At 38.6% G+C, this 24,683-nt stretch overlaps 1 long non-coding RNA gene across 1 annotated transcript; it reads left to right on the forward strand.

The window, feature by feature from the left end:
• Positions 1-44: 44 nt before the first annotated feature.
• On the forward strand, positions 45-21,017 carry LOC121643006. The gene is made up of 4 exons (XR_006011022.1): positions 45-145; positions 9,772-9,781; positions 12,479-12,482; positions 21,007-21,017. It is a non-coding gene; the product is annotated as an uncharacterized LOC121643006 (long non-coding RNA).
• The last annotated feature ends 3,666 nt before the right edge of the window (positions 21,018-24,683 follow it).

Raw genomic sequence — 24,683 nt, forward strand, 5'->3', positions numbered from 1 at the left:
TTCCATGAATAATGTTAGTGTAATACTGTTTTTTCTTACTCTTATTCAATTTTGTAACAAAGTTTCTTAATTTACAATAAATTTGCCAATCTGATTTTAATCCTGATAGCAACGCCATTTGTTTGGCCAGATCTCTTTCTTTCATGTATTGCTTCAGGTCCTTGTCTAACCACGGAGAGTTAAAAGCTCTTACCGTTGATTTTACCACAGGTGCATGACAATCTATAATTCTCATCAGGATTTCATTGAATACCTTAAAGGGAGCTTCTAGATCACCCAGTAGCAAAATATTTAATAAATTACTATTCATCACATCAGTAATATATTTCTCCTTATCAAAATTTTTAAAAGATCTTCTTTTAATTATTTTTTAACCTTTTTTCGGCACTTTGGTTTTCCTAACAATTGCTATTAGATTATGGCCACTACATCCTATAGGCATTGAGATGGCTTTAGAACAAACTTCAGGTGTATTTAGATAAAGATGGTCAATACATGTTGCCACTCTCTCATGACTAGTATTAAAACTAATTCTTGTTGGCCTACCAATTGCTTGGGATAATCCAAAAGCTGCACAAACATCCCACAATTTCCTTCTCATTGGACAGGACAAAGATTTCCAGTCTATATTCATATCAGCCATAAAATATACTTCATACTTTGTACTACATACAGCATCAAACATATCACATATCCTATCCAAATATTCAGCATTTGCACTTGGTGGCCTATAACCACATCCAACAATATTTGGTTTAAGATGTTTTAAATGCACCTGCAACCAGAGGACTTCAATGTCCAATTTCATTAAATCCCACCTGATGTTTACCTGTAGGTGGCTCTGCACATAAATGCAGACTCCCCCCCCAAATGCATTTCTATCCTTCCTGTAGATACTAAACCCATCTATCATCAATGATGTATCCTCAAAACTTGAATCAAGATGTGTTTCTGATACTGCTAAGATATGAAAATTATTTATCAAAATTATGTTTTTTATTTCATCTAGTTTATTCCTGATACTACATATATTTATATGGGCCATTTTTAAACCTTTCTTTGGTAACTTATATGACATCAAAAATTAAATACTTTTCATTCATTCTAACCTTGATAGATTCACGTGTGGAGCTAGCAAGACAACACTTAACATTAAAACACATATAAACACAAACACATACATTTACCAACATTTAATACTGTCACAAAAATTGCCACTCGCCCAATTACAAAAAGCGAAGCCAAGCCCTTTCCTATTATTTAATTAGTGGTTTATTTAATTTTCCTCAACTGAAATGCATTTATTTTTAAATAACCTCCCTGAGCCTGTTTCCATAACCTAAAATAATTATCTACGTTTAAACTAGAAGTCTCACCATCTTTCAAATCCCGACATTTGGTTCTTATTCTTTCTATTTTTAACTCAAATCACGTTAATTTAACAAGGCAGGCATGTAAGCTTCCTAGTTAAATGCAGACAAGAACTGATTTTCTTAATCATCACTAAGTATGGCCATTCTGACCCATGAACCCTCCTCCCTTCAACTTGACTCTTTACCAGTAGTCATTACTTTAGTCATTTAGTCCTATTTTCAACTCTTCGTCTTTAATCCTTACTTTATACCTGCGATCTTCCCTTATCAGAGTCCACTCAGTCAGAATTGCGAATCTGCAGGTCAGGTTTTATCACCGAATCCCAATACTCCTCTGCCTCCCTATGATCCACAAACTTCTTCGACTGTCCGGCCCGAACAGTTATAATTAACGTAGCCGGGTACATAATTCCATGTCTCACATCAGCTCTCCTCAGCTTCTCTCTCACATCCCGAAACGCAGCCCTTTTCTTTGCCACTTCAGCAGTCAGGTCAGGGAAGATCTGAAGTGACATTTCTCCATGCTTCAACTTGCGTTCCTTCTGCGCCACTTTCAGAATCTCCTCTCGTACCACGTAGCGCTGCATCCTCACGATCATTGCTCTTGTTCCATCCTTCAGCTGCGGGCCAACTCGGTGTGCAATTTCTACCTCAGGTTCAACTTGTAGTCTGCCTCCAAACAGCTGCTTAAATAAAGTGTTCATATACTTTGTAGGATTACCTCTCTCAGCATCCTTTGACAGGCCCAGAACACGCAGATTGTATTTCCTGCTGTGACTCTCCAGACGCTCGGCCTTCTCTCTCAGCTCACTGTTTGTTTTGTGAAGCTGCTCGTTTGCCATCTCCAGCTTTGTCACGCGGCTTTCCACCTCAGACAGTACCTCTGTAGTCGTTGCATCGCCTCAGGAAGTCCAGGAAGTAAACCCGGGCGGTCTGGACGATCTCCAGCACTGATGTTTGAAACAGACGTATCTATTTACACACACAAAGGGAGCATGAATGGGCCCTTAGCTGGTTCCTTAATTTGGATTTTTTTTTTTTTTAAATGGGTTGTAGCACGTAATTTTTTTCCTTTTTTGTGATTTTTACATATTAATAACGGGTGAGATGAGACTGTATATTGTATAAACCAGAACAAAAACAATTACCCATATATTTAGTATTTGTTGAAATGTGAGGTTGACCTCAGAATATAGGTTTTCAGAGAGAGTCACAGAAGATGTTAAGGAGAGCATTTGACAGTGTGATAGGATAGATATAAGGGAAGATAATGGGATAAAAGGTCTTTCATGTAGTTCTAGCATTACAGCACTTCACTCTCTGCCCACCCATGCTTTCCTCAACCTTTTAAACCATACCTTGTCACAATGAAAGCTGGATCAGAGGTGCTGTGGTTCTCTCTAACATGGCCTTGTGCTCCTCATTAGATAGTATAACCCTTGATTTAAAACAAGGCCTCTGTACACTATCATGACTCTTTACTTAAAGTCAGAGCTTTACCTCTTACCTTGGATCAAACTGTGTTCAGTTCTAATTTGTTATGACCAGAGGTGAGAAATAATGGCAATGCATGACTTTACAATAAAGCCTTTGAGAGTGCTGCATTGGTTTGCATTTTTTTACATCTCATTCGAGTAAATAAGAAAAGATAACAATTTTCATTCAGAAAATTGTAAACATCAATTTAACTTTCTGGTCTTTTGTATACTATATCAAAGTATATGCCATCTAAAAATGCAATCATATACATACACCTAATTAAGAATAAAAACCTTTATGAACATGTAGCAGATATGCCATGTCTGCAGCACAAGACAGGCTGCAGCAGATTAAATCTTTAAATAGCGTCAACTCCATTAGTCAGTTCCATCAAACATTAAAAAAACCATGAACAAATATGGCTTTTTAATTCATTTCACCTTGCTGTTAGCACAACTGTCTTCGGTAAGGGAAGAGAATTGTAAAAATAGTCTCATCTATCAACCCCAAGAATATTGGATGCATTACTTTTACTCTATATAAACCCTTTAGGTGCCAGAGTTTTTAAAGTTTTAAAGGCATACTGTAAATGATAAAAAAATATTGAATATGAACCAGAATTTGTGATGGCAGTAAAATGACTCATCAAATTTTGTATTATGGCATCACAGGTTGGCAGCAATACTTTTCACTATAAAGTATTGCTTATGTTTCATCTCCCACATGCGCTGCATCAGGAGCATAATAATTATGAACGGATGCACTGAGACTTCATCAGGCGATGTTGCATATTCACGCGTTGGGTACCCCCTGACATTCAGGGTGCTCTCATTGCTGAGTCGCAAAGTTGAAGTTCAATGAATTAAAAACGTATAAAAAAAAAAAAAAAAAAAAGTACAAATACATCAGCTGTGAAAGGATCGAAGAACATTTTATATGCTGTTTCATAATACAAGAACAGGCTCCTCAGCATCTCAAATAGCACAAACCCCACAGAAACAAATGCCAAAGAGAAACAGTACGAGGCCACAGTTTCACAACTAACATATTTTACTCTGCAAAAGTGAGCTTTCAATTTACTCTTATTTTGGAGAAGCTCGTTGTTGTTATCTACATACACAACAGAAAACACGTCTGCTGTAAACCTGCATGATAACAAAAAAAAACAAACAAAAAAAAAAAAAAAGCACGTTTTCATCTAATGTTGGAAGTCTGAGGTTCTGTAGGGGCTTCTTTGCCTCATCCTCAGAACACTTAAAGTGTGTGTGGATCAGCGGATAAGTCCTTATTTTATGTCATCGTACTGCTTCTGTTTTTTTCTCTTTATTATTATTTTTTATTTCTTTTGGTTGCTAAATATAAATGATTATATGGCGTACTGTCGCTTGTTTGTGAACAGCCACAGGGATTGTTACAGTGACTGACAAAATGACTGTTGGTTTGCAACAATAAATTAAAACACACGGGCTTAACAAGTTTAGATAAATGTCTTTCCCTTTGCAGTGCACTGCATGAATTATGTTCTAAAAGCTGAAGAGTGAATTTTAAATGTGTCTTTGAGTTGTCCTTCTGATGCACTGATAGGAGAGATGCACTTCAGTTTTACTCAGAGAGCCTTCTACAATGCTCCTGCTGTTGCCTGAAGCCTCTTTTAACCTTTGTGTGGTGCTTGGCTCTTTGGGATGCGTTTTCCACGTTTGTTAAAAGAAAATTCATACCATGAATTACTGTTTCAACCTGAGACTCACTGGCCTTGGCCCATTTTCTGTGAAGAACATGTAAAAAACACATTTTCTTTCAGTGCACTGTATCTGTAACTTAGTGTGATATACAGTATGTTTTATTTGAACCTTCAACTAAAGTTAACTGAAATCGTTGGAGTTTTAGGTGAAAAAAATTTTACATTTCAAATAATTCTTTGCTTGTTCATGTTTATTAAACATATTTCAAATATGTTTTAGTTGATAAAGCCTTGTTTACTGGCATTATAGGGAAATTTCCCAAGCATGGACCCATCATCAACAACCCACCTCACTTCTACTATTTTGAGTTGGATGTAACTTGGAGACAGATTAATCTTTTGAAATATTTACAAGGTGTGTGGCAGCAGCCTTGTAAAAACCGCTAAGGGTCATGGTATAATTTTGTATACACAGTCTTGCAAACACACATGTACTTGTAGCATTTGGCTGTCACTTGGGGGCAGTTCTAAAAATATGAGGAGGTGAAGGTGATATGCTTGCTTTGTTACTGCTGCTGTTGTTCCTTTAGCCTACTGCTGCGGTAAAAAAAAAAGTTATAGGAAACACAGATCTGCATTGTTGTGGAACAAAAGTGTAAAAATAATTAAGACTGTCCAGTGCACCTAATGTCTCTGTTTTTCACCCATGCTTCTTCGATCTTTACTTTTTTTCTATTTCAATGTCAAGAAATCTTTTGTGGTTGTTCAAGATACGTCTAGCACATGGTTATGTCTTGGCGGAAATTTTTTTTTTAAAAGCTGAGCCTTCCAGATGACAGTCAACGTTTGCCAGAGAAAGGGAGACTCATTTGTGACAAAGGCTATATATTGTATTGAGGATGTATTTCTAAATACTTACAACTCTCAAAGCAGTTTACTTGAAAGGAATTCAAAGAAAAATGCAAATCATCCAAAAAAAAAAAAAAAAAAAGAAATCCTCTTAGCAGTACCTCCAACTTGATTAGAGTAAGACAGCTGTCACAGTCTGTGGCTGAGAAGCTGTTGAAATTTAGAAGTTAAGTTCTTATAATAAGAGGACCAACTGTAGTACTAAGCAGACATTTAAACTCAGTGAGACATAGAGGTGTTAAATGTTTTTCAACAGTTTTTACAGAAAAAAAAAACATTGAAATTGTATTCCGAAACCTAAAAAAAAAAAATGGTGCAACTCTATCACAATTTTCTTTGCAAATGTTTTTTTCACCTGGATTCATTGGTGAAGGACTGAACTTCTTGCAAGACAGGCAAAACATCCCAGTCTCCAAACATCCCAATAATGAAGAGTCAAACAGTGAACAAAAGAAGCTCCTGAAGACAGATTCTGTACAAGAAGCCATGTGCAAAATTTGAAAGATGCAAGACTTTTTTTATTTATGCTTGCCATTTTACAGAAGTTTTAACAATGGATGTTAAACCATTTCATACATCAGGTGACTGAACTTCCTAAATCAAAATAAAGTGTATAATATTTTTGTTAAACCAAAAAATAATTTCAGTGTGTTTCTTTGCTGAACTTAAAGGGGAAAATTATACACCCAAGACACCTTAGCATGCAAGCCTTTGGCTCACAACTACAGCTTATATAATTTCAATATAAATCATGGCTTAGGCTCTGGGCTCCATTAAGGACCAACCACTGTTAAGTTGTTCAGACTTGTTAGCTATCGTGGCCATTTGAAGTGCCACTTAGTGCTCTGGGGCGCTGTATGCTGCTGCTAGTCATTTTTTTTCCTGGACCCAGAAGGGTCTCAGCACCTGCTGTGTTTAAGAGTGGCCATGTTGGTATTTCAGTCTGAGCTGGCAGGAGATAAAATGGTCATTTTCTTGCCATTTCCTTAATCTATCCAGAAAAAGCAAAGTAAGATGAAGAAGTTCCATAATTTCCCTGAAACAAGACATGCATAGAGATGTTTGGCAAGAGGAGCCAGTGTCTTAGTTTTTTTAAACAATGGAGAAATATGATTTTATTTATTTATTTATTGTTATTTTTTTCTTATATGGATCCCAACTGGAGAATAGATTTTAAACAATTTCATGCCATTTAAAACAGCTTCTCTTGATGCAAGTCTCTCTGTTCTGTTACTTTCTCATTTTGCCAAACACACACACACACACACACACACACACACACACACAAACAAACAAGAGTATAACAGTAAATAAGATACAGAATTAGTTTTTGGTGGGCTCTCTAGGTATTTGGAGTAAGTACAAGATATTTTTTGGGTGAATTTAACACTAACATTTTGTGTACTATCCACCCATCCACAATCCATGTGGAGGGAAGTGCAGGAAATGGCTGAAGATGTGAGGGTCATGGTGCAGGTGTGTTTGAATTTAAACAACAATGGTTCTATGTGAATGATTTGTGATTGGGGTGTGCCCTCCCCCTCGCACCGATTAACTCCATTACCACTTTCCAAACTTGAACAGCAAATATACAAAATAAATAAATTAATGGAAATGGTAAATATTCATATTCATATTTTGTTGCTTAACTCAGCTGCATTCATTTTTCTTTAAAGGAAATTTAAACTGTTCTTTGCTTTTGTCGAAGTTAACATAATTATAAAATCACCAGGCTCAAGGCTTAAGAAACATCTTTCATCCACCAAGATTACTCCCTTCCTAGTAGTACAGGGTCACTGCCACTGATTTGTACCAGCATGAAAATCTGCCCCAAGGCACTTTATGGGACAGTGTTCTGCACATAATGCAGCCTGAAAGGCTTCAAGATGTCATTGCAATTGAATTATGTTTCCTTTCATCGTGTGCATGAAGGCTTCTTTGTATGAACTGTACTAACTTACATGAAGAATTATTTGAGAAAATACAACAAATGCTTGTTAGACCTTGAAGTGTTTGCACTGCTGAATTCAATGGTTTTTGTTGCTTCTATTCACAGTGGTGTTAGTTGGGTGACAAAGAAGTCATTTAACTGTTTAGCCAATTTTATTTTCAGTGTTTTATAATAACAAAATCCCTGTTTCTGGCAGGTTTTCATGCTGGCTTAAAAAAAACATCACAGCCAAGTCGTCTTGTCTTTATTTAGCATCCGTCCCGTCAGCAACTGGATGTCAACTACTAAAGCAGTCACCTGGACAGGCCCCTCAGGCTAACAGATATGTCAGATTTCTCCTCCACTGCAGTTGATTTCCCCTCACCTCGCCTGTGAATGTAGCCAACTGATCTTTGGCTTGAGGTAATCAAAGGGAGCAGGAATTGAAAGGACAGAGATAAAACAAAGAGGAAGGGAAGGAGAAAGAGGTTGAAAAAATGAGAGCAGGGATGGAGGCCCAAGTATGGGGGGGCTGGGGGGGGACACCTAGGACTGGGACGTGATCCAGCTTGGACATCTTGTCACACCTGTTGCATCGACTGTCTGGCAAACACCAGTGAAGAGAGTAAGGGGGTAGCCATCTGCTCCATTCTGCCCTTTTCCAGTGTGTTGCTATGGGGATTTTCTTGTCTAGCCAAATGTACAGCAAAGACCTTGCTGATAGACAACAGCCTCCCCACACTTGCATCCCTCCTGTGCTGATTAATTTGTTGATTTTTCTAATTAACATCCTCTGTCTAATGCTAATGTTATTAATCTATGTCATGAGATCTAAGTAAGAGTCAAAGAGAGTTAAAGAAGTAAATGAGGTAAGCTTGGTCAGAAAAAGTCTATGCTCTGGATATAAAATGTGTAGCATATAAGGGAATTAAATTGACATCAATCTATAAAACATGAACATGTGTCCAAACAGGAACAGGATGATGAAAACTGACTTTTTACTGAAAATTTTACTTTTCTATTATTAATAAAAAATGTAATATGTTTCTGTAGCTGAGGAAGTGTCAGCCGTGCACCTATGTGGTTTTACAGCATGTGAGGATAGAAAGACATCCTGATAGAGCACCAGAGGTCTGTAGTAGCACTTCATTGGAGGAAGCTTCCATCTAGTATTCATGCTGAATATTAATGATTTGCCACATATACAGTCTAGTTCTTGTCATCCACATTTCTACTCCTATTAAACATACAAGAAAATGTAGGACTGAACTGGTTAGGCGTTGTCAATATTTAATTACACATCAGCCCGCAGTGGGTATTAAGTGAGTGTTAGTTTGTGGGTGTGTGTTGCCAGATATTGCTATATTAGAGAGTTAAACCTTGCTTGGTTTTACAAGGCAAGGCTGTTGAAAACTCCCTGCATTTTTAAAGTGATTTGATACCTTGTCACTGTGTGTGACATGCATACGCAGAGTAACATACATCTATAAAAACCCTGTGTGTAATATGCTCTCACACTCAAGCGTCATGCGAGTCATGCTGCGGTTTCTCTTCCGTGGTAACTGCACAAATTCAGCAAGAAGCCCCAGAAACCTGGAAACACATAATCACAAACCAACCAATTACAGGGGAGTAAATCCAGCTTTGAAGGCAACACCTAGCATGTAAATATAGTACTTGAGAATAATAACATTTGTGACCCCATTTGTGTAGGCTAATAAATATTTGCCACCAAAAGTCAGCCTATTACATAGTATGCAAATCAAACATTGGTCATAGATCACATTATGGAAAATGTATTTAATTCTCAAATATAACCCATCTGCTTTCTTATATTTATAACAAGCCAAATCCCAAGTAGACATAAGATCAAAAGAATTATAGTACAGTCACAAATGCATGTTAACTATATACTGTTAGCAAAGACCACATCAAGACTTTTTATATTTGTACAGGTTGATAGACAAGGAAAGGTTCACTATAGTGATTGCACAACTCATTTGAATCGTAAAATGACTGAAATCAAGAAGTGACATACCTTTTGCCATAAGGCAGGCAATAGAAAAACATCTACAACCAGATTGCACATCAGTTTCTTTCATCAGAAAGAAGACGCCCCTCTGTGTCCCCACTGGCTTTGTAACAGCAGAACAAGAATCCTTTGGTTACTTTATAGGTTTACCTGTGAAGCTGTGGAAACATAGCAAACGTTGTGGAACTTACAGAAAGGGTTGCTATTCTCTCATCAGGAGTCCACTATGCTTGTGCTTACACTTCATCAGTTTGATTTTAATGTGGATGCCTCTAATCTTATCAGATACAATTCCTTTTCTATATTTTTATGTAAACTAGTTAGAATTATAAAAACTTCTTGGTGCACCTTTCAGATCCCTTCATAGTTAGCAAGATGTTGCTCAGGAAAACAATAAGAAATTCCACAGCTCGGGAATGGTTATGTTATTATGGGCACAAAAACTACTTTTCCAGACTCAACGTAATTGTCATACAAAACACAAACTGTCATTTCATACAGATTACTAGTTAGTCACCAGTTTCACTGACTTTGAAATCAGCTAAATACGATTTTGTAATTCATGTGTCATTGCAAGTCTGTCAAATAGAGTAAAACAGAAGAATCAAACCCAACTTTTATTGTCAGGAGAATATTTGCTTCTAAAGTGATAGACAAATTCTTGTATTGGAAGCAGACTGCTCTGTTTCTTATTTCATGCCATAGCCATTCAGACATTTGTGAATTTATACACAATCATAATCAAATGTTTAATAGATGCTTTTGAAATGTGATTGTGGTTGAGTGGCTTACCGTAAAGTTATTGCTCTTTGAAAAATCAATTGTTTTTAACAGAACAATTTCAAAACAATCCATTAAAACAAACTTGGCCCTGACATAGTATGGGTCCACTCAATAAAAGTAATACACAGTTCCTTCCATACAGGGACGTTTGCAATACAGAAACTGTTATGTCTAACTTTGTGACTGATTTTTATTCAGCTTTCTCTAATCGTATTAAGTTGTTTGCTCCAAGCCTAGTAAAATTTTGTCTTCAAAATTTAAATTTGAATCAAGTCATGACGTTTTCATGAAGTCTGTACTGAACATTGAAACTATAAACTGCCATCAGTTACAAATAACTTGAGTATTGCACAGCAATATAAAATAAGACATGTATTAGTCCATGGCTTTCCCCAAAGTTTATTTCTGTACATAATATCCATGATGACCTAAAACAGAAATCAGTCAATCATAGAAAGATTAATTAGCGATTTTAATTGGGTTATTAAAACTACTGACAGTATGGACTAAATACATTGATTTAATTTTCTTTTCTTTTTGGAATTCAAACTACTGCACTGTATGCACTGATAAGGATGTTCACAATAGCACAGAGGCATGTTTTTGTACAGCTACTTTACTGGGATCAGACAGTCCAAGTGTGTAATGACAGATCTGTCACAGGCAGGTTATCAGCTGTGCCACCTGTAGCCAATGTGTAAAAACAGATTAACTTATCAAAAATGGCCAGTTTGAACCTGTTAAATTTGTAGGTCGTGCAATTTCTCAGATTAATAATGAGTTAAAATTCCATAATAAGTTACATTTTATAGTTTTGTTTTCTGTGGACTACAGATTCAAACTGCATGACATTTAGTCTGTTTTATAAACTGAAAATATTACAGTTTATAAAATATAACCCCAAAATAACATCAAGTCAGTGAAGTGGCAAACAGCCCGTGGATAAAGCAAAGATATTATGTGTCAGATATACTAACAAAAGGGACAAATTCACATTTTTTGGCAACTGCATTGGCTAGCTTATGTTACCAGATGTGACAGAATGCTGCAGGCACAGCTCAACAGAGGCTAACACAAGAAAGTGTGTCATGCTCTTCTTTCCTCTGGCCTGAAACAGGCAGCAGCAGTGACTTCATGAGTTGATAATAGGGACTATATATATATATCTTAACTGATGTTTTTTTATTCACTTTCCTTTATCTATTTAAATTATTTTACAAGTTTTTTTTCTATGCACCAGTCCAATCCTATCCATAAACATCATGCTTTCCGGCCTTTAGCTCATTCCTTAATTTCATCATGTCCTTTATATTTTGAAAGTCTCTTGTTTATCCTGTAGTACTGCACCACATTTGATTCATCCAGTTTTTCTTTGGCATTTCTCAACTCTACGTGTTCTCATATCCACATTGTTTCCGTCCCTCGTCATAAAAGGTTTATAGAGAAGACAGGAAAACCACATCTCAGACAAAACTTATGGAAGAGAGTGCATGACATAAGCTCAGTGATGGCTTGGTGATATATTTTTTCTTTTTCTTTTCTTTCTTTTTCTCCCACTGAGAACAGTAGCTACATCACGTTTGATCCTCCCAGCTTTCTCATGTTGAGAGACATTACAGTCTATTTCTTCTGTTTCTTATTTCTTAATTCTTCAAATATTTTTTTTGCAGAACACAGACTGAAATTATTTGCAGAGATGACATTGTCACATTACTGACAGGATCTCTCTAAAACTCTGCAGTGACTCCTTATCCTGTCTGTGAATAAGCAGGAAAAGGGGAAATATGCAAATTCTTTGACTTAAAGCCAAATTCAAACTGATCAAATGACTAATGGTGTTTACTTTCACTCATATTTTAGCTCTATGTGGTTAGATGAGTACCATGAAAGGACTCATACATGTGGATAGTATTAGCACGCACCTGTCACGTCTTAGTGGGAGTCAGATCAGTGGGGACACCTCCCATTTTGTTGACTAAATTCTTTTGAAATGAAGAAACTTTCAGCAGCCTGCAGAATTTCAGGCCAGATCTGAAATACATCAATGCCTTTGCCTTAAGCTTTCAAAGTCCCCTTGTGACCTTAGGCAGGCTTCAGGTACTCTGAAACATCCATATTGAACAGAGTCAATTAAATGATTTAATAAACTTGACATCTAGTTCTACCTTACATCATCTTACATCATCTTTGTCAAATTACTTTTATATTCTTCACATATGAGCAACTATTTTCACAAATTGACAATAAAACTGGATTAATCTCCTCCCCTCTAGAGTATAGTTGAGCCACAGGGTAGTTTAAAAACCATTGCTCTTTAGGGAAAAAAATTATCAGCTAGAAGTGTGGTGCAGCCTATTATTGGGAAAACAGGGAAGTTTCTAAAAGAAAGATCAGAGTATATAAGAAAGTGATCAGCAGTAGTGGTACAAACATCAAACGCATGGGCAAACAGACTTTGTGTAAGTAGTCTCACTGCCAGGAGAGAGAGACAAAAGTTTTACTCTGTGTGCTAAAAGGATGCACCATCACTGGAATCCTTTTGGATTTCTGTGTCATAAACACTAAAAACCAGCATAAAGCTATGGCTTTCTGAAGCGGCTGTTCCAGCAGATGTATTCACAGTGAGTAACACTCACTCTGTGTTTTTAGCTACAAATCACATACATGGAATTAACCTGTCAGGAGGGCATTTACAGGCTACCTTTTGTCTGTTTTTATTTCTATTTCTTTTCTTTTTTCTTTTACAGTAACCCATATAATCTAACAGGACAACAGATGCATGCATTATGCATTTACTTTATGAGTTCCTCCAATTAAACATATAAACTAGATAGTACTAATGCAGTTACGCTAAATCCATAGAAAATAGGTTTATGCACTGCAGTATACACAGTCATTTATTAGGCTTCATAAGCTTGACCATACACCCATGCAGATATGCGTCAACCTTTCTCTGGCTTTTAGATAGTGCTAGATTCTCTGTCTTTTGTCGATGTCAGCACAAAAATACTAACAAATGAAAAACCTCAGACATAGTCACTAATGAACTGAACACTTGGTGAATCACGGGATAATGAACTGAAATCCCGAAATCATCCTCATTCATTAGGTTGAGGGAAATATAAGAAATGAACCGAAAATGTATTCACCAGCTAGAGATGATTAATACTGGACAAATTGTGGAAATGCATAACTTGGCATCATTGCTTGTGGCAAACATGCTTGTAGTGTCATGAGAGCAGCTGATCTTAAAGGGGAATGTCTGGTGTGGATTCTGCATAAAAAAATGCAGGTTGCTGCAGCTACAACATGAGAGCTCCTTGAGGGAAAATAAAATTGTTATATAAAACAAAGACACATAATAAAACCAGTTGAGGTGTTTCAATCATATGATAGGATGCCTCATGGATGCCTCCCTGTGGGGATATTTTGGGGCACATCCCACTAACAGGAGACCCCAGGGCAGACCTTGAGGCATTATTTATCCCATCTGGCATGGCCAGCATATTATGGATAATCTTGGATTCTCTAGTAAGACCTAGAAGGCATTTACAGAAGGCCTTCCCAGTCCAATACATGGGCAAGCATGGGTAAACAGCAGAAAAGTTTTTGGTCGATGTTTGAAACAGAAGGCTCTAACTCTACAGACCATACACAGCATGGTGTCCCTCTTCATTATTTCAGATCAAACTATATATTTTGCATAATAGCATGGCTTCTGAGGGGGAAGGATGGAAAATCCAAAGCTTATAAAAGTAGCAGATAAAATATGTAAAAATTCAATCATCCTTTTTTTCCATATTTTTCTTTTAAATTAATTCAATTCTAGTAACATTATACACTAGAGATGCATCACATTGCAGATAAGATGATAAAAAGACAACTTTTCCTCATTTATTATTTCACTTTAAACTAAATCTGTTTCTTATTATTGGTACAATTAGTAATTCCATGTTCATATCTTGTAATATGTTATAATTGGAATTGGCCTTTTTGTTTGCAGCCACTTTCTATCCACGATAAGCCTTTTAGATACAGGAATAATCCTTTTCAATCAGATAAAAACAGAGCCAAAACGAAAACAAATTCAAAAACCAAACCAAAACTAAAACACAAAAACACTTACCAGAAGAATTCACCAATAAAGTCTAAATCATTCCAACAGAATGGTGTTTTAATATTGGTACATGTTATGTGAGAGAGATCATCCATCCATCCATCCATTTTCAGCCACTTATCCGGAGTCGGGTTGCGGGGGCAGCTGCCTAAGCAAGGAAACCCAGACTTTCCTCTCCACGACCACATTCACCAGCTCATCTGGAGGGATCCCGAGGCGTTCCCAGGCCAGCCAAGAGATATACTCCATCCAGCGCATCCTAGGTCTTCCCCGGGGCCTCTTCCTGGTGGGACGTGCCCAGAACACCTCACCAGGGAGACGTCCAGGAGGCATCCTAACCAGATGCCCGAGCCACCTCATCTGGCTCCTCTCGATGTGGAGGAGCAGCGGCTCTACTCTGAGCCCCTCCCGGGATCACCGAGCTTCTTACCCTATCCCTAAGGGACAGCCCGGCCACCCTGCGGAGAAAACTCATTCAGGCGAAAACTGGTCCACTGTCCCACGACCGGGACGAAAATCACACTGCTCCTCCTCACTCCGAGGTTCGAACTGTCCCCGATGTTCACGCGATGCTGCAAAGGCGTGTCAGCCAAGACAGCCCCACAGCATCCAGAGCCTTAAGGAACTCTGGGCGGACCTCATCCACCCCCGGGGTCTTGCCACCGAGGAGCTTTTTAACCACCTCAGCGACCTCAGTTCCAGAGATAGGAGAGCCAGCACCAGCTACCTCAGACACTGCTTCCTCATCGGAAGACGTGTTGGTGGGATTGAGAAGGTCTTCAAAGTATTCCTTCCACCGCCTCACAACGTCCCGAGTTGAAGTCAGCAGCCCCGCATCCCCATTGTACACAGTGTTGACGGAGCACTGCTTTTCCCTCCTGAGCCGCCGGACGGTGGACCAGAATTTCCTCGAAGCCATCCGGAAGTCATTCTCCATGGCCTCTCAAAACTCCTCGCATGCCCGAGTTTTTGCCTTAGCGACCGCCGAAGCTGCGCTCCGCTTAGCCCGCCGATACCCATCAGCTGCCTCTGGAGTCCCACAGGCCAAAAAGGCCCGGTAGGACTCCTTCTTCAGCTTGACAGCATCCTTTACTGCGGGTGTCCACCAACGAGTTCGGGGGGTACAGCCACGACAGGCACTGACGACCTTACGGCCACAGCTGCGGCTGGCCGCCTCAACAATAGAGGCACGGAACACAGCCCATTCCCACTCAATGTCCCCCTCTTCACCTGGGACATGGTTGAAGCTCTGCCGGAGATGGGAGTTAAAACTCTTTCTGACAGGGGACTCAGCCAGACATTCCCAGCAGACCCTCACAACACGCTTGGGTCTGCCAGGCCTGACCGGCATCCTCCCCCACCATCTGAGCCAACTCACCATCAGGTGGTGATCAGTTGACAGCTCCACCCCTCTCTTCACCCGAGTGTCTAGAACATGCGGCTGCAAGTCCGACGACACGACTACAAAGTTGATCATTGAACTGCGGCCTAGAGTGTCCTGGTGGCAAGTGCACATGTGGACACTCTTGTGTCTAAACAAGGTGTTTGTTATGGACAGTCCATGACGAGCACAGAAGTCCAACAACAAAACACCACTCGGATTTAGATATGGGGGCTGTTCCTCCCAATCACGCCCCTCCAGGTCTCGCTGTCATTGCCCACGTGAGCATTGAAGTTCCCCAGCAGCACGAGGGAGACCCCGGAAGTAGTGCTCTCCAACACCCCCAACAAAGGACTCCAAAAAGGGTGGGTACTCTGAACTGCTATTTGGTGCATAAGGAGGGAGGCTACCCTTTTGTCCACCGGGGTAAACCCCAACGTACAGGCGCCAAGTCAGGGGGCAATGAACATGCCCACACCTGCTCGGCGCCTCTCACCGGGAGCAACTCCAGAATGGAAGAGGGTCCAGCCCCTCTCAAGGACAGTGGTTCCAGAGCCCAAGCCATGCATCGAGGTGAGTCCAACTATATCTAGCAGGAGCCGCTAAACCTCGCGCACCAGCTCAGGCTCCTTTCCCGCCAGAGAGGTGACATTCCTCATCCCTAGAGCTAGCTTTTTCAGCTGAGGATCAGACCGCCAGGATCCCCGCCTCTGGCAGCCGCCCAGCTCACACTGCACCTGACCCCTATGGCCCCTCCTGCAGGTGGTGAGCCCACGGGAGGAGAGGCCCATGTCACCCTTTCGGGCTGAGCCCGACTGGGCCCCATGGGCAAAGGCCCGGCCACCAGGCGCTCGCCTCCGTGCCCCACCTCCAGGCCTGGCTCCAGAGTGGGTGACCCACTCCTGGCAAGGGAAACCTTGGTCCTTGCTTTCTCATCATCATAGGGGTGATTTGAGCCGGACTTCGTCTGGTCCCTCCCCTAGACACCTGTTTGCCATGGATGACCCTACCAGGGGCATGAGCCCCCGACAACATAGCCGCTAGGATTGTCAGGACGCACAAACTCCTCCACCACGATGAGGTGGCGGCTCAGGGAGGAGCTGGTGAGAGGGATCAAAAGACATCAATATAATCCTTTTTTTGAGCAGCTATTCAACCATGTGCTCTTTCTCTTGCTCTATCCTTAATATTTTTCCCTTCAGTATTCATAAAATATACATTCATAGGAAGTGAAAGAACATGCAGAAACCTGTCCTCTCTGATCACAGTGACACAAAGGCTATGAGAACACTGATCATCCAACACTGTCACTGCAGGTATGAAGCAATCGATTTAGCTTGGTTATTTATTACTCATGTTCATTTTTATCGTCTGCTCTGACATACGATTGTTTGTTTGTTTAAACTTAATGTTATTGACACTGTAATGCCCGATTAACCTGTGTCCAGGTAAAGTAGATGTATCAACACACATCTAGAAACATTTGTTAGCTGATTGTAACTAACTCTAGATGCATAGCTACAAATAGTATTATGTGGTATAGCTATTAAAGAGCCTTTTTAAGAGTCACACAGAAGAAAAAGTCAAAAGAACATTTAACTGTATGTTTCCTAGATTAAAAACAAGCAAAAAACCCAACAAAATACTGCCTTCTCATTTTCAATCTACCTGTAGTGTTCCAGATCATACCATAGAACAATTAGATACTCTAATAGTCTGATTAGAAGAGGATTACAATGGGAACATAAACAAACTAAAGTTTATCTTAATCCAAAATGAAACACTTGAAAACATTGCAATGTAAAGATTAAACTGTGATGAAAAAGTAGTGTGTGAATGTTTAACAGTTTGGTCCACAGCAACATTACCAAGGCTTGAAAACCACACAGTGGTTCTGTTAGGAGCTGCTATTATGTTGTAGCCTAGATAATAATGTCATCTCAAGCATTGTTTGCAATGGCTTATTTAGCAACAGCAGTTACAGCTATAGCCTAACAGCCATTGATTTCCTTAAGATTGGATAACTGGAATTGCTTTTTATCAGACTGTCCCAAAAGAAATCCTTTAAAAAGCCTCCAGTTGGTCTAAAATGTTGCAGCAAGAATTCTGATAACAAATCATTTCTTGTAAGCTATAGAAACAAATGTAAAACAATTTTCCTCATATATAAGGCCTTTAATTATAAAGGTTGACATTTTTTAGCTCTTATATAGGCCCATTGATGCTTCCTTACATACATGAATAGGGCTATCTATTTCAAACGTTGTCATACGTTGCTGTCCTCATACTTCCATGTGTCTTTTATGTTGCCATGGTTGTTAAGTTAACATAGATTTATTCCAGCTTTACAGGTGTAATTTAACCTGAAAATAAAAGTAAAAAATCTCTGAATTCCAATATATATGTGTGTATAGTAGCATCTTGTATTACAATTATCTATATAACCACCAACGTAGACACTTATTAAAATTCAGAGAAAAGGGACAGTTATTCCTTATCATTCTGCCAGATCAGATTCATGCTATACTGCAAAAGAAACTATTCTTTAAAAACCACTATCACTTGAAAAAGCAGACAGTCTGTTAAGCTACTCGTAATGTCCCATGTACAGTGGTTTCAATGCAACATGCATGTGATGTATGACTGCAATTTCTGTCCAAGGCTTTATAGATATGCAAATATAACTGCTTATTGCATCTCCAAGTCAAAGAAGACAGAGTTAGCATATTTTTGCCGTTGTCAGGCTGAATGAAGTCTAATGGCTTAAATACAGAAGCAGTAGTACGTGTATGAATTTTACATCTGGAGTAAAGAGTTGGTGTAAATGCTGATTCAACCTTGTCCTTGTATGAAAAAGAAGATACCACATGATCTTTTACTCAAGACACTTCTTTAGTTAACTTTCAATATTAAATTTATTCACAGAATAGATTTATAGAAACTCAAGTATCAGAGTTTTGGTAAAATTTTATTATATTATAGCTTGAATTGATAACATAATGTTATAACAATGACAGTTCTTATCCAGAATAAAATGTCCCACTGTCAACTGCCTGTTTATAAAGCAAATGCGTGTAAAATAAAAATCAAAAACGTTCTCCTGGACATCTCCTGGTGTTTTTGTGTGAAAGCAGCTAATGAGGTCCAAATAATTATTGTACAAGTCGAATTCATATTCTCTTGTTTTTTTTTTAAATATTAAATGAGGGTCCAATGGGCTAATTAGACTAAAGCCTCATTACATCATCTTAATTACAAAATAAGTTTAAGGAGCCTTATGAGAAACAATTTTGTTCATTTACTAAAATGAATCTTTCTTTCGCTGTCCCATTTTGCTTGAATCTCTTGAGGCTCTATACAATAAGTCCAAGTCCTAAGTTGATTGTGTTTAATTAAAGTGATTTAAAAGCCTATGGAAGAAACTTATATTGCTTTCTTTGTGTATAACTTAAGAAATAGGCTAGCATTAGACATATTGTAGTGTAGAGCTGTTGGCAGATTTCACAACTAAGAGTAAACCACTTGAATAGGAGTGATTTTGTTGACTATTTTAAGTGTTTAATCACATAGTGGCTGGTGGGATTTATCAAATATTATATATTTCTTTGGAAACTAACAATAATAAAAAACCCTTCCTCCTGGCACAAGTATCAGCACAGTAACTATTGTTGTGGTTGTTTGGTGTGATGTATATTTACAGTCACAGAGTTTACTTTTGGGATATGCCACATAATATGCCAGGAGAGAGGTTTTAATTATGATCTCACCAGTATGCTGCATGTGTCTTGTGTTGGCTCTGATTAGTGCTTAGGGAATCAAGGCAGTAATTGTTTGCGCTAAGCGAGGTGTGTGTATGTGTGTGCCTATGATGGGAGTTGTTGGTCACCCATAGGGCTTATGTTTCTACTCTGAACAGAGGAGAAGTGATTTATTTGCTCAGGGCCACACTGTGCATCCAATCAGCATCAAGCACCCTAGGGTGACACCCTCATGGTCATCTTCTCTGCAGGAAATGATGCAAGCTCTGCTGTAATTACATAGGGTGTGAGACCAATAAAATTGGGCCTATTCGTGTCACAGCATCAGATAAGCACTGGCTGCTGGATGCATTGCAGCAATTACTGCAGGCCTGCGCTCCTCGGCTGTAGAATTGGGAAATGATCATCTGTGAAACACAGCAGAGTACTACCGCCTCCAGCACAATAACTCAACATGTCCACTTGGCAATGTCAGCTCTTCATGAGGAGAGAACATGAAGGAAAGGATGATCACAAGGACTTAAAGAAAGAACGAAAGACAAAAAAAAAGCACCTATAATATTAGAGAAGATCCAGTATTACATTCTGAAATATTAATCTGCTTGCTCGAAGGTAAGGCTAACAAGTGACATGAGAAATTGTAACATTCTTTGCACTGTTTTTGATGACATTTTCTTTTCTGTATATCCTTAAAAATAGCCTTCAAAGATTCTTGATATGGTTATGCTGCTTGTTTGGGTTTATCAATAGGCAATTAAGGATTAATGTAAAAGAAAAAGGTCAGTCAAAACTTTTCCTGGACCAAGAAGGGACAACAAGGCCCTGCATTAATCCTATATGTCTTATTTTAAGATAAATAAAACCAAATGTTATCATCAATAATATTATGGTTCTGGGTATTAATCTTGATCATCTGCATGCTTTATTTTATCCCAAGCTACCCTCATAAAGGGTAAAATAAGCAGATGAGAAACAGGAGCAAGAATAGGAGAATGAAAGTGGCTTTTGAATTGTGAAGAAAAATTGGATGGAAACTTACAGCCACTAGAAGAGAACAGATACATGGTGAAGAGCCAGACTAATGAGGTAGATGTCTATTTGTGTCACTGGAGACACAATGGCCAGCCATCTGCAATCCACCCTCTTTATTGCTGCCTATTGGTTCATGCCAATATGATCTCATCTCTCAATGGAAAGGTAGACACTGTGGTTCTGACAGGGAGACATCCTCCCTGTTTGAGAGAGCTGGTGGAAGCACAAAGAGAGGTTCAGTTAGAGAAGGTCTTAGGTCAATGACTGTATTAGACACAGTGATTGATCTTGTAGAGAAAGGGCCCATCACATGTAATTAATGAGGAAGAGAGAGACACGTCTGCAGGATGGCCCTCTTTCACTGAACTGTGAAGGAAGACATTGGGGATGAACACTGTGGTGATACTTTACACAGAAGAAAACTAATTATCTGTTTATGCATTTATTTAATATGTTGATTAAGCATGGGAATATTAATACAATTTAATTTGTATGCAAGTAAGTAATAATGTAACCTTTGATCTGTGCAAGGATGGAAAAATCATGATAATTATAAGTTCTTTTACATTAATAGGATATGATCAAGACACAAAAATGTAAAATGCAAGAGTATATATTTGGTCACATAAAACTTTAAAATACCTAGCTGTTTATATTCTGCATGACTATTATTACTACATGGGTAACTTCCATTTCAAATTTCTGAAACTCAGGCAAAGAAAGGCTTCGATCATGTTACATCTTTCTTGTAAATTGGTGTATGCATACTAGAAAATACAACAGTTTTCTTTGGGCTGCAAAGTTAAATGCTATCCTCAAATAGACTATAACACATTACTTTTTAAAATTTCATGAAGCGGTGTCACTGATGGGTTGCAATTTCTGTGTATCGTTTCACTTTTCAAGTCTACTTTGCATCCAGTAAGCGAGACTGTCTGGGCTGGGTGTGTTTGCTTGACAGGGGCAATCTGGTTGCGTGTGGGCACTGATGGCATTTTTGTGTACATTTTCAGGATATGTTAGGGAAACCTAGCAGAAAGATCTTCTGGCTCAGACAGAATTGGAGCCCTTTCAGGGCTTCAGGAGGAATGGATAAATGATTGGACAGGAGGGAGGAAACAGGAGAACAGTGGAGACATGACAGGCTAACAGTTCAAAGGTACTTACTTCTCCAGTATTGTGTTTAAAAAAAAGTCACACTTTACAACAAAATAGATCAGTAAGAGTAGACAATATATAAACAAACATGTCTGAAAAAAGACAGATTATAACTCAATCTCCTTTTTAAAAGATTTCATTAGATTTAAATAAATTTGGCACATAAATTGTTTGTTGAAAACTCATTCCCAATGTACTGCGCTCATTTAACATAGGAGCTTTGAAGTTTTCTTTGCATTTTTTATAAGGTTTAAGTTTTTTAAAAGTCATTCAGGAACATACTTTCCCTCACAATATAGAAGTGCTGAGATTCTAATCCTGCTTTTTGTCTGTTACAGCAGGGAACACACCTGATGCTGGAAATTCGCACTCAAGATTTTCTCCCCCTGTGTTTAGAAGAAAGGGAGGTTCACACAGCTTTGAATTCATGCTATTCACCTGTTGCCTTTAAAGAAGCACTACTGAACTTTGGCAGATTTTTTTTACTGAAAAACGCTCTTACCAACGCTCTGAGCTCTCTTTACTGAGTTAGTCAGTCTGATGTTGACTCTTGTCTTATCACTTGCTCTTTCAATTTTTATCTTTCTTTTCCTCTCTTCCTCCAATAATGTCACCTTGTGATTCTTTAAATAATCAACCATGGCGTACATTCAAAATGGCTAGTGTGTTAATATCCAGTTGCTGGTGTGTGACATGGTAACTCAAACAAAAATAATGTGAAGCCTTGTGAAGAATGCTGCTGGGCAACATCTCCAGGAATGGACATGCTAATGAGAAACACTCAGTGTGCAGACCTCCGGGTCACTCACCTGAGAAAAAGGCCCAACAGCCCTCCCAGAACCCCCTATATTTTAAACCTTTTGAAAACATGATCTGGGTCAAACAATGTCAGATTATAACATCGACCATGATGTAATTTTGCTTTGGTTTTTTTTTTTTTTTTGACAATAAAAGTTTTGGCATTATCTAATTAGTTAGAAGCTGAAATGGCATGATTATCCATATCTCCTAACATAGACAGGAAAATGAGTCAGTGGTGAAAAAGGTGAGAAGGATATATCCCTTCTAGGGGGGGTTCAGGGGCATGCACCAATGGGAAGAAAATTTGGACATTTTAATATTAAAAGCATCAATCTGGTGGACTTTGAGAAAAAAAAATCAAGAATTACAAAATCAAGCAAAATTTTGCTGCATACATGGCAGCAAGGCATAAGAATAATTTTATCTCATTTTGTGCAGGTTTAATTATAAAATATAGCACTCAAAGTAGCAAAGGGTTTATAAATAGTTTATTAAAACTACCAACAGAAACTTCAAAATAAGACAGGAAATTTTCAAGATCTGTGTACCTTGTTTTACTGGCTTCTGGCCTTTTTTGAAGCCTTCAATTAACAGCTGATTGAGGTGGTAAGAAAGTATGAAAATGAATGCAGCACATAGAAAATAAAGACACGGATGCCACTGTGTGCTCAGACCCCCCCTGCCATGGAAGAAGTTTCTTGTTAAATATGAAATTACCTGGCGGCTGTTCATTGCACACAAAAACACAAACACCCCCCGCAGTTATTCCCGCCCCAGTGCGGACGACGTTTCTTGTGGAGTATAAAATGAATGAACCAATGCAATATGTGCCATATGTGAGAGCATTTCAGTATAGTATGTAAAAGCAGATTTCAGTATAGTATATAAGAGGAAACTTCAGTATAGTGTATGAGAGGTTTTACTAGTGTGTGAATGATTTCAGTATACTATATGAGCGATTTCAGTGTAATGTGTGAATGACTTAAATTCATGTGTCTGTGAGAGCGTAATTCTGAATAATGTCTCAAATGGCCCCTCATACACATGAGTCATATTTTGTATTGTATCTCCTGTCTTGCTGTAAAGTTATTCTACTGTATTTTTTTTAAGATGCAGGCTGGACAGCTTTCTGAATGATCCATCCCTCCATCCATTTTCTATAGACCATCCTCACTGACATCACTGTTTGTTTACGGAATGGCAAATAATTATTATTGCCCATTTGAACATTTGAACAAAACAGGAAGCCTTAGTTTTAAGATGGCAGGGAATTCCTGTTTTTAAACATCAACACAAAACCTTAAACCAGCAGCAGGCAGACATACCTCACTTCCCCCAAAAAGCAGTGACAGTCAGTGCTACACATTTTCTCCCTCTGATAGTACCTGCCTGCAGCACCAAAAGACTAACGTTGTCTGCCTCCGCCCTAGCTGCACCTGTCCTCCTCTCCTCTTAAGTTTGCCTCAGCACCTCTGCTTCTGTGTTACAACGGATTCTGAGATGTTTAAGACGGTTTATGGTCTTTACACACACATCAAACTGCGCATCGTTGCTGTTTGTTGAGCTGAAATATCTCCACTCATCACTGCATGTCGGACTGATCACTGAGCAGTGAATGAACAGCGCTGCTGCGACGCAACACTACGTTTTGTTTCGCATATGCCTACGGCAGGCGGAAGTATAAGTAGTTCCTACCTATCCTGAAAGTTCAATTATATAAATATTGGTTAATCCTTAGTTATTTTCTGTTGTTTTTGTGTTTTACCATGTGCATGTTACACTATTGTATAAAGGCACTGTTGTAATATGTAGCTATAAGTAAGCATTTGATCATAAAACTTACTGTGAACTGCCACTGACAGAAAGCAGAGATCTTTGCAGCAAACATCTCAGTGTATTATTGTCCAGCAGCTTCTAAACAAACAGATATTACATCATCTTCATCCATCATATCGTCCTCATCTTCAGGTGTGTTTTCAATAATTTCTTTGTTCATTGTTCATTCATTCATTGTTGTCCTTGTCAGTGAACTCTGTTTCACACTGAAACGATAAAAAAGAAAACAATGACATTGTGTCGAGACAGCTACAATCCTTTTATGTCATTACCCAGAACATATAAAATGTATACCACAATAGCAGGGTACAAGCGAAATTAATTGTTTAAAATTATTAAAAACTGAAGAGATTATTTACAGTATGATGTTTTTACAGCTAAAACAAATGTTTAACAACCGAGGTTTATTGTTG

The sequence above is a fragment of the Melanotaenia boesemani genome, chromosome 1 (assembly GCF_017639745.1).
Source record: "Melanotaenia boesemani isolate fMelBoe1 chromosome 1, fMelBoe1.pri, whole genome shotgun sequence".
In the NCBI taxonomy this organism is placed as follows: Eukaryota; Metazoa; Chordata; class Actinopteri; order Atheriniformes; family Melanotaeniidae; genus Melanotaenia; species Melanotaenia boesemani.